At 35.9% G+C, this 13,383-nt stretch overlaps 1 long non-coding RNA gene and 1 pseudogene across 1 annotated transcript; both read left to right on the forward strand.

Moving 5' to 3' along the window:
- The first annotated feature begins 736 nt into the window (after positions 1 to 736).
- The window catches only part of LOC135758568 (uncharacterized), a 106,988-nt pseudogene continuing 94,341 nt past the window's right edge, over positions 737 to 13,383 (forward strand).
- Positions 12,112 to 12,867, forward strand: LOC135758539 (uncharacterized). The gene is made up of 3 exons (XR_010536496.2): positions 12,112 to 12,408; positions 12,671 to 12,743; positions 12,844 to 12,867. It is a non-coding gene; the product is annotated as an uncharacterized lncRNA (long non-coding RNA).

Below are 13,383 nucleotides of genomic sequence, written 5' to 3' on the forward strand. Positions count from 1 at the left end.
AATCTCCAAATCGGCTCTGGGCAACCTCACATTGTGCGTCCATATGAGCGACGTGGAAGATGAGGCTTTCAAGTGCTCGACTCGCATCATGGACCGATTGCTAGACAGAACCCCGGTTCGCCTCCCGCTCGAGCGCGTTTGAATAGAGCTGTCAACATGAGTAATTTCACTATTAAATGTATTATGGAAGAATTAAAATGTTAGCTATGATTACTGTAATACTTAATTGTGTTTTATGAAATATTACTCAAGAAAGCCTACTTGACTGTTATATGAGTATGAAATTGCTCATTAATAAACTAACCTTTTATCATCATTCCTGGTATTTTAATCCATCTCTTTTGTTCACTTTCGACCGCTTAAAATGTAGGGTCTGTGTCTGCTTTCATTAAAACAGGAGCAGTAAAAATATTATGTCAAGAGACTGCTGCTTGAGTGGATAGTAAATTGATGTTTGCGTGGTTAGTAGGCTACATGTTGCACACGGATTTGTGCACGTGCGGGTCATGCACAAATACCACGCTTACCAGGCTTTTTGACAGCAAGGTAATGACGTCATTGCTGTAATCATGTGATTGGCTAAGGCACACTGCGTATTACCCTAGATCTAAACAAATGTCAAAACAAACACTAGTTGGCGGCATGTAATCATGACACCTGTCCGCATTTAAAAGAAGAAGGTGCATAATGTTACGTCGTCGTTTCGCGGTGTTCTGTTGTTAATGTTAGATGCCTAATGGAGTCACTATTACCGTATCGAAATACTATAGAGAATATCATTAGAGGTGGATGTTCTGAAATTCGAATGTGGACTGGCAAACAGTGCTTCAAAGTCTAGCATACGTCGGTTTTGTGATGCACATGGCTTACGAAGAAAACGTGTAGACAACTCCCAGCTCGAGGTGGAAGTTGCAACGGCCGTTCCAGAGGTAGCTACATTAAAATGTAAGTAATTTAAGGTGTAACATTTTTTAATGTGTGTTTAAGTTTTTGTGTTCTTCGTATGGCTTTGTGGTGTAATATATGCTCTAAGGGGCTGTCCACACGGAGACGCGTATCACTGTATACGTATAAATTTGTTATCGTATTGGCGTTTCATCCACACGGATCCGGCGTTTTGGGAGACTGAATCCGCAATTTTTTGAAACCGGGTCCTAAAGTGGATAAATCTGAATCCGACACCCTTGTGGTTTCGTCTGTACAGCCAATCCGTATATTTTGTGAAGCGAAAACGTCATCACATCACGTGTCGGAAGCGTCACACGTAACAGCAACAACAATAACGGCGGATTACGTGATTGTGTTCGTGCTACAGAAGCTACTAAAGCCTACTAGCTTTATTACAGCAAAATCTATTGCTTCTATGCAATTGTGGTGACCAACAAGCGATAATGGACAACACCATACGTTGGCTATGCGCATGCTTAAAGTCTTCTTCTCCGTGTATAGTGTATATCTGTGGCAGAATTACAGCGCCCCATACTGGTCCGGCATATATACTACACCGCTTTCAGTCGGTTTCAGTGGTTTCGTGTTTACGGATTATTTTTTTAGAGCAAGGAAAAAAAATGATCGGATAGGGAATGCACCGGCTTCGTGTGGATATACTGTAGCCTAAGACTCTAAGGCTCTACACTATTGCTGAGATTTTCTCATTATAACTGCAGTTTACCAAAGAAAGTTCAAAATGCGTTTCAAGGAGCCTCTACATCACCTGGGCCGTTAAATAAAAAAGTTGCAACAATAGAAGTTCAAAATGTTCGAGCAACGTGATTGGAAGTTCATATTGAGCTGTGTCCCAATTCGAAGGATGCGACCTCAGAAGGCGACCACTTCAGAGGATCCATAATTTGCGACACCTGCTGTAGGTAGATTAAGCTAACCAACAGTACATCAAACAAATCAACCTTAGAAATATATGCAACATACACAGAATAATATTAATCTTTTTTTTCTGCTAAATACACACTTTTAAATGTTTCTTTTAAAATATTCAGCCGTTACAGGCGCGCAATGAATCTTGGGGTAGCCTTGAGGCTGTGAAGGATCCATTCATTTTGACGCATTTTGAGGATTAATTTTAAGTTTTTTTTATTACTAGTAAAGAAATGCATTGATTTATAATTTGTATTTGTATGTAGTTTCATCAACAATGTTTTTTTTTTAAATCTACTAATATAGGAGTGTGGTCTGCTGCTGGTATGTCCCTCTAGGCAGATGGCACCCAGGTCAAAAAGACGTAGTATTTAATGTATTAAAAATATACTTAAAATACAAATAGTATGTTTATAATACATTTGTATTTCCAACATACTTATTTGAAGTGTATTAAAAATACGTTAAATTGCATTTAAACGTATTTTTTAAAAGTATACTTGAAGTACACTGGTAATAAATATATACTTAATTACATTTTTAAGAAATATGCTAAACTTAAGAATATTTTTAATGTATTTATATCAAGTGTACTAGAAGTACATTCGTAATAAATATAAACTTAATTACATTTTAAAGAAATATGCTAAACTTAAGAATATTTTTAATGTATTTGTATTAAGTGTACTATAAGTACATTGGTAATAAATAAATGCTTTATTACATTTTTAAGAAATATGCTAAACTTAAGAATATTTTTAATGTATTTATATTAAGTGTACTAGAAGTATGCTGGTAATAAATATATGCATAATTACACTTTTAAGAAATATGCTAAACACAAATGTACTTCTAGTGAAGTTTTAGTATATTTGGATAAAACATACTTTTTTCAAAACATGATTCATTAATTGTAATAAGCTAACATTGAACTTTCCTCAAGCATTTCAACATTATATCATTACGATTGCATAATAAACTATTTTTTCAAAGATTTGCTTAAAATCTTACGTTTGCTAGTGTTTATGTACAATCAACTAGTGATGGGTCGTTCGTGAACGAGCCGCTCTAAGAGCTGATTCTTTGTAGCGAACGAGCAGAGCCGAATCTTCAGACGCAGGCAGGGGTAGGACCGTAAGAGCCAGCTCTAATAACAGAGCCGAGCCAAAAAAGCGAAATCTATTAAAAGAGCCGGACTGCCATCACTAAAATGTAGAGCCGGAGCTTGAGCCGAAAGAGCCGAATCAATGGAAAGAGCCGGACTGCCCATCACTACAAACAACACACGTGACTAAACCTGATTGGTTGTTGTCATAGTAACACGTCACGGTGCTATTTGAAACTTGTTCAGTTCAGTTCAGTTCACGAGGTGCATGTGGTTGCTTGCATTAAACGTATAAACTGTTAAATTAGATGGCGACTCTGCATTAAACGTATTTATTTAATTAATCGGCGATCATATTTCACTAGAGGGCTAAGATAAAACAACTCGATTTAAAATGTGAGCAGTTTTAGTGGATCTGACGTCGAGGGAAAAAGTATTTCGCTTTTTGCTTGGAGATGAACGAGACAACACGAGGGTAAGTGATGACAGATTTTCGCATTTCTTTATTTAGTTAACTATTAAATAAGTAAAACATTACATTACATTTAACCTAGCTTCTTTAGTAACATTATGTCTGTGTTGCGTGTGGTAATTTAAACATCTTTATTTTCTGACTAACGTTAGGCATTTCTCTCATTAAATCATTAAAACCTTTCTTTTTTTTTTAGCACAGCGACATAAATATGACCGACCAGATCCCAAGTAGACGGGAACAAATGAAGATATAGCGCATAGAAAGACTTATTCTTGGTGGTAAGTTTGTTGTTGCTATTTGTTCCCTTATAAAGTTCACGTTTAAGTTTTTCTAATGTTTCTCTTGCAACGCTAACGTTAGTTTAAAACAGTGTTCTTCACTCCCAATCCTGGAGAGCCGGTGCCCTGCAGAGTTTAGCTCCAACCTTAATCAAACACACCTACCTGTGATTTTCTTAGCTGTGTCTGAAACCGCTCCCTATCCACTATATAGTGCACTATATCGGGTGTCGGCCATTTTGTAGTGGTGTCCGAAACCTGAGTGAACAACTTCATTCCCTACATTCATTCACTACTTTTTACCCACAATGCACTCTGATTTTGAGGGTACATTCGATGTACACTCGTTCACTCATATTTCCCATGATGCAACGGGAGACGAACACGTAACTTGAATCAGCTGAAGGATACTGACAGTAAACACCAAACATTTTCTTGTTGTCAGTTATTTTCTACTTTTTGAAAATAAACAAATGAAAAAAAATTGCGTTATCTTTTATTTTAAATCTAATACACATTTTTATTAAACAATAAACAAACAGCAGTAAATAAATATTATAAGCAGTTGTTTTGTTCTCTTTATTATCAACTAATACAATAAACATGACAAATGTGAAAAACAGTAAGAAAGTAAACTTTACCATTTCACAGCACAATCAATAAAGCCACACAGGTGTTTTTGATGAATCTCTGCGACAGCTCTCTGACGCATGATATTTGCGTCAGTGTCCGAAATCGCTCACTCATTTTCATTTGCTTCATCCCCATATAGTGGACTCAACTGTCATTCCCCATATAGGGAATAGTGAATGAGTGAACGAGGGAACGGTTTCAGACACAGCTCTTGTGATCATGAAGACATTGATTAGTTTGCAGGTGTGTTTGATTAAGGTTGGAGCTAAACTCTGCAGGGCACCGACTCTCCAGGGTTGGGAGTGAAGAACACTGGTTTAAAATGAATGTTTGAGCTGTCTTACCTGAAAATACCATGATATGACCATATGGTTATTATAACTCCAGTAATGTTCAATGACTAATGTTTATATCAGTTCAATCTTGACAACCTTATTGTCTTTTTGTTCATTTTTAAATGTATTTCTAATTACATATGGACACAAAAATGACATTGTAAGAAGGGATACTTTTATGAGAGATTGTAAAACTGTCGAGGCTGGGTTTGATTATATTATATTGTCTTAATATATTGTACTCGGGGTAAGTAATTCTTAAAAAGAAAACCAAATCATTAATCATCATTTACCTGCCTGTTGTTTTTCAGATCAACTGCTATTGACATTTTTGAATTGGGACAAATGTGGAGTGATTCGGAAGAAAAACGTTTGCAACACATCCATTCCAGGTGGCTAATTTCTGTCCTTTTGAATTATTCATGTAAGAAACTTTTTTTTTATTGTAAAGCTGTAAGGGACTTGGCCTAGTTATCCTTGCATATACCATTTGGCAGGGCACCAGACTAACTTTTTTTACTAGGAGCACAGTGGCCCCCAACTGAAAATTTTAGGGGCGCACCAGAAAATTTAGGGGCACACACGGTAAAACAACATGCTAACCAAATATTCACATGTCTACTAATTTATACTGTATTACTAATAAATACTTTAATTATAGATTCAGAAAGTACAATGTACTGTTTCAAATTCAGTGTCATATCACAAAAAAAAGGTCAAATTTGCTGGTCGCACATGTGCGACCGGATGTAAAATTCAGTGGCACACTCTCAAATTTAGGTGTCAAAATGCCACCATTTGATAGCAGTCTGGAGCCCTGTTTGGCATCATTTCTGATTTCCTTAAATCTCCTTAAACAGAGGTGAACCTTAAGTTTGCAAGACCACAATAGACAAACAATGGAAAATGATCTAGGTTCAAATAAAACACAATTATCAATGTAAAACATATCCTGTAATACACACAGGTTGCTTTATATAATGAGCCTGTTCTAATCCTATCTTCATTCCCACTTGTAGAGTGCTGTGACAGATAAAACTGACACGCTTGATGAGGACACAGTCAAAGCTTTAAAAGGTAAACTGAGAAGTTAACAAAACTTCCATACATGCATATCTATGCCAATTTATTTTAAACATGGATAGCCAAATGTTCATTCATTATTGGTTAATTGGTATATTCTGTTTCCTTTTCACAGACCGTGTGATAAAGCAGTCTTCAATTACTACGGTGTCTGAATTGCAAGAAGAAGTGACCCTCCACTTAAACATGTGACATCTAAACTGTTTTGTGTTTTAGTTCAGCTTTGTATAGGTTTATCTTAAGTTGGTTAAAGGCGGAGTGCACTATTTAACAATGTTAACATTTGAAATTACCTAAACAAACATGCCTCTACCCCAATAGAATCTGGACCTTCTTTTAATAGAGCCACCACATACAACAGCAACCCCGGCAAGGATGTCGGTTAGTAGACACACCCCTTACTGCTGGTTGGCTACAAGTGTGTTTTGGTAGTCGGCCCAATTTCCTTTTCCAAAGCTTTTTTCAAACATTGTGCACTCCGTCTTTAAATTGCACTTAAACATTTTTATTTCAGTAACTTTTTATGCAGAGATTACATTATGATTATTATATAATCATTCCTTATGATTATTATATAATCATTGCTTGTGAATATTTAGTGATTGCATATTCATAGTGTACTTTGTTAATGTTAATGTTGTACAATTTGATAGAAGTAGCTCTGTAATTGCATTTCTCTGATATTTGTTTTATATTGTTTCTCTTTGGTCAAGAGATTATGTATGTCTCTGTGCTTGATTTACTTTAGATATTTTTGTAATGTACACAACACAATATGAAGTATATTAAATTGTTCTGTATTCAAAATCTGTGTATGTGACTTACTTAATGATTTTAATATAACATTTTAAATATTAAAAACAGCTTTATAATAAAATAGTAGTGTAATGCTAATACATTTCTATTAATGTAATGCTAGTATATTTCTAATATGCTGAAGTACTATTTAAGTGTTCTTAAAGCACAGTTAAATTAAGCTTTAAATGTATTCTAACTGTATTTTTAAGTGTATGAGAAGTGCATTTCAAATGAATTTTAAAGAAGTACACTTAAATTGCACTAAATATATTTGAAGTTGTTCCAATTTAACACAATTTCAATATATTAAATATAATACAAATAGATTAAAATTGACTTTAAATATATCTCGAAATGCATTTAATATATTTGAAGTGGGTTCAATATAATACATTTAATATGCATTTAGTATAGTAGCATTTAAATATATTAAGTATGTCCCAAAAAATACTATTTAAATATATTTATTTTTCACCTGGGAACCCTTGGCTATTCTTCTACAATTGGAAAAAACTGAATGGTCAACTCACGTGCGGCATGTCAGCCAATCAATAACGATTAGTAACATCATTGGCAGGCATTCAGAGTGTTAAGTAAAGCCGCAAGTCACACTGGACTCTGAGCATGCCAGTATTTGTCAGACATTATTGTGTAATTGGAGATAAATTTTATTTATTTTATTTATTTAGTTAATTTAATATGGACATAGCAATAGACATTGGACGAACCAGATGCATTGTACAAAGTGTTATAGCACGTGTGCTAATTTTCAACACCTGTCCATAGGAGGCTTTTACAACTAAAAAACAAACTAAAACCACAGTATACTAAACAAACACAGTTACACATGAGAACAACTTTGGCCCGTTTTAAGCCACTGTTTTAGCTCTCTGATAAAGATGTTAATATTGGTCTGCAGTTTAAATCCAGTGGGGAGAGAGTTCCAAAGTGTAGCCCCTCTAAAGGAGAAGCTAGATTGTCCAAAAGATGTTCTTAGCTTCGGGAGCACACAATCCCCACTAGCTGAGGCTCTGGTGGAGGGTCTAAGAGAACCCTGACGCCTCTCCATGAGGCCCGAAAACAGTGGTGACACACAATTGTTCAAACATTTAAAAGTCAATTTCAAAACACTAAAATTTATAAAATTTTCAAAAGTAAAAAGCTTGTGTTTTTGTATGATATCACACTGATGCCATCTCATAGGTTTTTTATCAAATATCTTAATTGCCTGTTTATAAAGAGAGGTGACTGGTTTTAGAGTGGACGCTGATGTTTGTGACCATACCGTAATACAGTATGACAAATGCGAAAAAACCATAGCATGCATAAACAATAAAGCCGCGTGATGTGACAAATGCCCTCTAATAAAACGAAAACAATTCAAGTTTGATTTCACTTTCTTGCAAACATGGTTTACTTGACTTTGAAACTTCAAGTGTTTGTCCAAAATAATTCCCAAATATTTAGTTTCATGAACCTCTTGAATGGGTTCTTGGTCTAAATGAACCTCAAAGATGCTGTCAGGGGACCTCCGGTTGATCGAAAAACACATTGAAAAAGTTTTCTGTACGTTTAAAGTTAAATGAGACAGCTGAAGCCATCTTGAGATGTTATGTAGTGCCTGTGTTAACTGCTGCCCAGCCAGTGCAGTTGTTTTTGCTGACACATGGATAACTGTGTCGTCAGCATAAAGCTGGCAATTTACACCCTGACAGCAATCTGGAAGATCATTTATATACATTGAAAACAACAGTGGTCCTAAAACTGACCCTTGAGGCACTCCTAAGTCATTTAGACTCAAGTTGGATTTAACGGTTCCTACTTTAACACATTGTTCTCTACCCTCCAGGTATGACTTAAACCATGAGAGAGCTGCAGGTGAAAGTTGGAAATGTTGTAATTTCTGTAATAAAATACAGTGGTCCACTGTGTCGAAGGCCTTCTTTAGATCTAAAAACACAGCGCCTACGACATTCCCTTTATCCAGTGAACCTTTAATCTGTTCTAGCAAGAAGCAATTTGCTGTTTCTGTACTGTGTTTTTGTCTGAACCCAAACTGCTGGGCATGCAACAATTTGTTATTTTCAAGATGTTCTATTAATTGTTCCGCCACAATTTTTTCCAGAACTTTAGAAACAACAGGGAGAATGGAAATAGGCCTATAATTACAGGCTTGATCTTTATCGCCTGACTTATAAATTGGAGTTATAACAGCAGTCTTCCAGCTCTGAGGAAAAGTATTTGTCTGTATTGACTGGTTTACAAGATAAGTAATGGGATCGAGCAAACTGCTTAGATGTTTTTTAATTAGAGAAACATTGAGATTATGTATGTCTCTTGATGTAGAATTTTTCATTTTGACAATAATTTTCCTTACTTTGTCACACGAAACTTCTCTGATTTGTAAGAGATCTGTACTACTAGGCTGAACTTTATTCTCATGAGGTAATTTGCCCTTGAAAGGTTTAGCTAGATCGTAAACTGATTCGACAAAGTATTTGTTTAGCTCATTTGCAATTAACTGGTTATCAGTAACATAATTATCATCAATTTTAAGGCAATCTATAATTTGAAGGTTTTTCCTATTAGAATTTGTCATCTTATTTATATGTTGCCATAGTTTAGAGCTGCTTCCATTTGCATCTTCTATCATTTTTATAAAATATTTTGTTTTTGCTTTACGCAGCTCACTTATGACTTTGTTCCTGAGACCAGTGAAGATTTGATGGTCAATATTATTCCTAGATTTTAAGGACTTTTTAAGTGCAAGGTCACGTTTTTTAGCCATTAGCCAAATGTCGTGGTTAAACCATGGTAGAGAATACTTCCTTGTTTTTTTTGTCCAGGTTTTTGTATACTTATTTATTACATCATTTAGTTTAGTGACAAATTTGGATGCACTCACATTTAAATCTGTCTCAGCGATAATACTATTCCAATTAATTTGATTTAGCTCATTTTCGAAAGAATTTATTTTTGATTTGGGAATTCCTGTTGTTTTCATTTTATTCTCTGCTTTATTATGATTAATAAAACGCTTTTTAGTTAACTTTCTAACAGCTAATGTCATGTTATGGTCACTAAGCCCTGTGATCAGATTATAAGTTTTAGTTATTCTTTCTGGTCTATTTACAAAAATCAAATCAATCAATGTTTCGCTTTGTTTAGTAATTCTTGTAGGTTTGTTTATCATTTGCTTATATTTGAACTTATCCATCAATAATTTCAGCTTTGTTCTGCTGTTATTTTTCTCCTGCCAATTTATATTGAAATCGCCCATTATTATACATTCTGTACAATTATCAATATTCAACAGGAGACTCTTAAGATCTTCATCGAAATTTACTCTATGTGAAGGTGGATTATAAATGACGATTAATTTAAATTGCATTGTTGCAGACAGAATTACATTTAGCCCCAGGCATTCCAATGTCGAGTCAATGTTAACTATCTCACACTTAAATTTATCTTTGATGTATAATAGCACCCCCCCACCCCTCCCTTTGTCCCTATCTCTCCTGTAACACTTAAAGCCAGGTATGTTGATTAGGTCTGTAGGAACGGATGGATACAGCCAGCTTTCAGTCACACACATGTAATCCAGGTTGGAATCAGTTAACAATCTTTTAATTTGATCTATTTTTGGTAAGATACTCCTTATATTAATGTGTCCTCCCAAAATCCCCTTTGGTTTTGTTTGGGGATTCCAAATAATCTGGGCATGATTTACAGTTTGAAAGATCTTCAGCTCTTTCTGCTTGAGCGCTGCCCGATTTGGATTTTTGGACCTTGTATGTTGCCGTCGTTGTTTACATTCGTTATCTGTTGTAATGCATGGGCCGTGTAGATCAAGACTCACCGCAGTGTCCGAATCCAAATTACAGACAACGATGCTCTGAGACTCTGTTGCTGGTACTGGATAACATACACCCACGCTCCACTCCTCATCGCGATCAAAGCCCCGCATCTGCTGCGGCTCCAACACGACAGCGCCAGCAGTTGTTCCGTCCCTCTCGCCGCCAGATGCACTACTTTCAGTCAGAAAGACTACGTCTGTTGTTACATCAACTTCCGGAAACGAATCATGTTCTTGATACTGCTGTTCAGTGTGTTGGAATACATCGTCTTTACGTAGTGGCCCGGGATTTAAGTGTACATCTCCCGACAGAAGCAGCAACAACATTAAAGTTTTAATTATTTTTGGAGGAGCGTGCTTCTGCTTGCTCGTGCAGTTGCGTTTGTTCAGTCTTTTGGAAGCCCGTGCTTCATTGGCAGTAAAGGTGTGGGAGAAGATGGTAACATAACCAACACCAAAAAAATATAGTTTGGTTTTCTCACCCAAAATGCCAAATGGATCTTGATCAACAGCAGCGGGACGGTTAGTATTTTCACCTGCTTTAGTTGGTATATCGCATATAAACAGTACTGACATAAACGCCAGAATGCAACAGGTAGCCAAGACTGCTATATGGTGGTTTTCGTACTCATGTTTGCGGTTTCTCTTTTGTTTGCGAAAATGTTTGTTGATATCATATAAAGCACCAATTTTAAACTGGTTAGGGACTATATGAGCGGCAATATGTCCTGATTTGTGTTCGTGAGTGGAGCCCACCAAACCACTCACGCCATCCGCCGCCGCCGCCATCTTCCACATAGGAAAGAATGTGGTCGCAAAGGCCTTGTTGATGAAATGTGAGGGTACATGCACATTTATGCAAAAATGTATAGGTGGAGTGCGTTAGGCTCTGTGATTCTGTTCAGTATTTCCTAAATAAAATCTAATACATACATTATTCTATTAATAACTTGTATTACTGAAATGCATATATTAATAAGTTCAGGGATGAATAAGAATTGATCAGATGTTATTAATAACAACCAAAACAAAACACAAAGAACACCGTGCCAGGGGTATTACAATAAATAAATCAATAATAAATAAATAAATAAATAGTCTTTTTTTTAAATAACATATAAAGAGATTTTTCAAGTTTTTATGAAAAATCACAGTTCTTTGCGTACAACTCATAGATGAGTTTTACAGCATACAATTAACGACCACATGGGAACTCGAATGTTCTTTAAGTAAGTGTGCAACTTTTTTCTGTAACAGACTGGGCCAACGTATGGAAGAAGAATGATGAAGGGATATCTGGCTACAAAAGGTATAACTGCATCTGAAGGTCGTGTTGGAAGTGTGCTGCGAACCATCAATCAGCCCTATCATGTGGCTCGGTATCATGTAGGTATCATCAAAGAAATGACAGATGTACATTTTTACAAGTGTTAGTGAAACTCAAACATGAAACTTAAGCACTATTCGGACGGGATTAGTTTTCCAAACGACCTTTGAGTTTCAAAACGTCCCCCACGACGTCTGTGATTTTATGAGTCGATTCGGACGGGACTAAATTTTACATGCTATTCCAGAGGTGGGAGTGTCTGTTTCATGCGTTTGGGCGTTTCTGAAGATCACATGCTCTGGATGCGCGCTCATATGACGTAGCAGCAGCGCAAACATGGCGGCGAGAAAGAAAGCGAGACACTGGACTCGGGAGGAAACTTTAGCTTTAATTTCGGTATGGAGTGAACCTACATTCCAATTTCAATTTGAACACTGCGTACACAATCACAAAGTTTGGCACGAAATCTGGAAAAAAGTTTGTCAGGTTTGTCTTTCGATACAAAACACGTTCGACTCCATGAAATGCAAAGACCGCATTGAGTATCTCAAGCGACTTTATCGGGACTGCGTGAAGCACAACAACAAGACCGGGTCTGACCCACAACGTTGCCCATATTATGATGAACTGGACTCTGTTCTTGGTTAGTAACTGCTTATGTTTTTTATATTATTTTATATTTATTGCACAATATAAAGCTCTTTGCAGTTTACTAATATTGAACTTTTAAAACTGTGTTATGTACAAATGTATTTCACGATAGTCATAAACATTGTTATGAATAAACATTTATATAAGACCAAAATGTAAACTGGCTAAAATTAGATGGCATATTACATCTGTTTGTGTTCGTATTTCATCATTTCTGTCAATATTAAGTTATTAATTTTCGTGCATTTCCTTAGCATGTCGCCCTATGACTAACCCTAGGGGTTGGACATATGGATATGTCAAGCTCAGATGAGCAAGAACATTCATGTAAGTTTTCAAAAATGTCTCATTTTACAAATTATCACTGTTGCCATTTAAATGAGATATTGCACCTCTCAAATGTGCCAAATTATATATCTCATCACAGCTAGCAGTGCAGACACATCTGGAGTATGTTGGACTTTAAGGCGTCCATTTGCATGTTCATAATTTAGAGGGAAGGCAAAAGATACAAATATCTAAGTTCAAATATTTATTGATCAGATATGAAAAAGTTTAACAGCGCTGGGTCCTCTCAAGTAACGAACAACCAGCTCAGGAAGTAACATGCTTATTTATAAAATATGTGACGTCGATCTTTCTTCAGAAAATCTCCACCCACAAAGGCCGTTCCCCTCGTCCATCTGACTCCATCACCACACCCAATTTTAGCCTGTAGGCAAAGATGGACACACATAGACAAAGAAAAACAAACTGTTCTCCTCTCATCCCTGGGAGCCCTGCAGTTCCTCTCCAGTACTCCTCCACTTTGAATAGCATGTTATAATGCTTTCTTAAAAACAAATCATTAATAAAACATTCATTTATAAAAAACATAAGCTGTAAGATGAAAGTGATTATTATGTAAAACATATTTCAATATCATGACATCATTTCATTATTTGTAAAATTGGTTATATGAATAAGG

The sequence above is a fragment of the Paramisgurnus dabryanus genome, chromosome 15, assembly GCF_030506205.2.
Source record: "Paramisgurnus dabryanus chromosome 15, PD_genome_1.1, whole genome shotgun sequence".
Taxonomy (NCBI): domain Eukaryota; kingdom Metazoa; phylum Chordata; class Actinopteri; order Cypriniformes; family Cobitidae; genus Paramisgurnus; species Paramisgurnus dabryanus.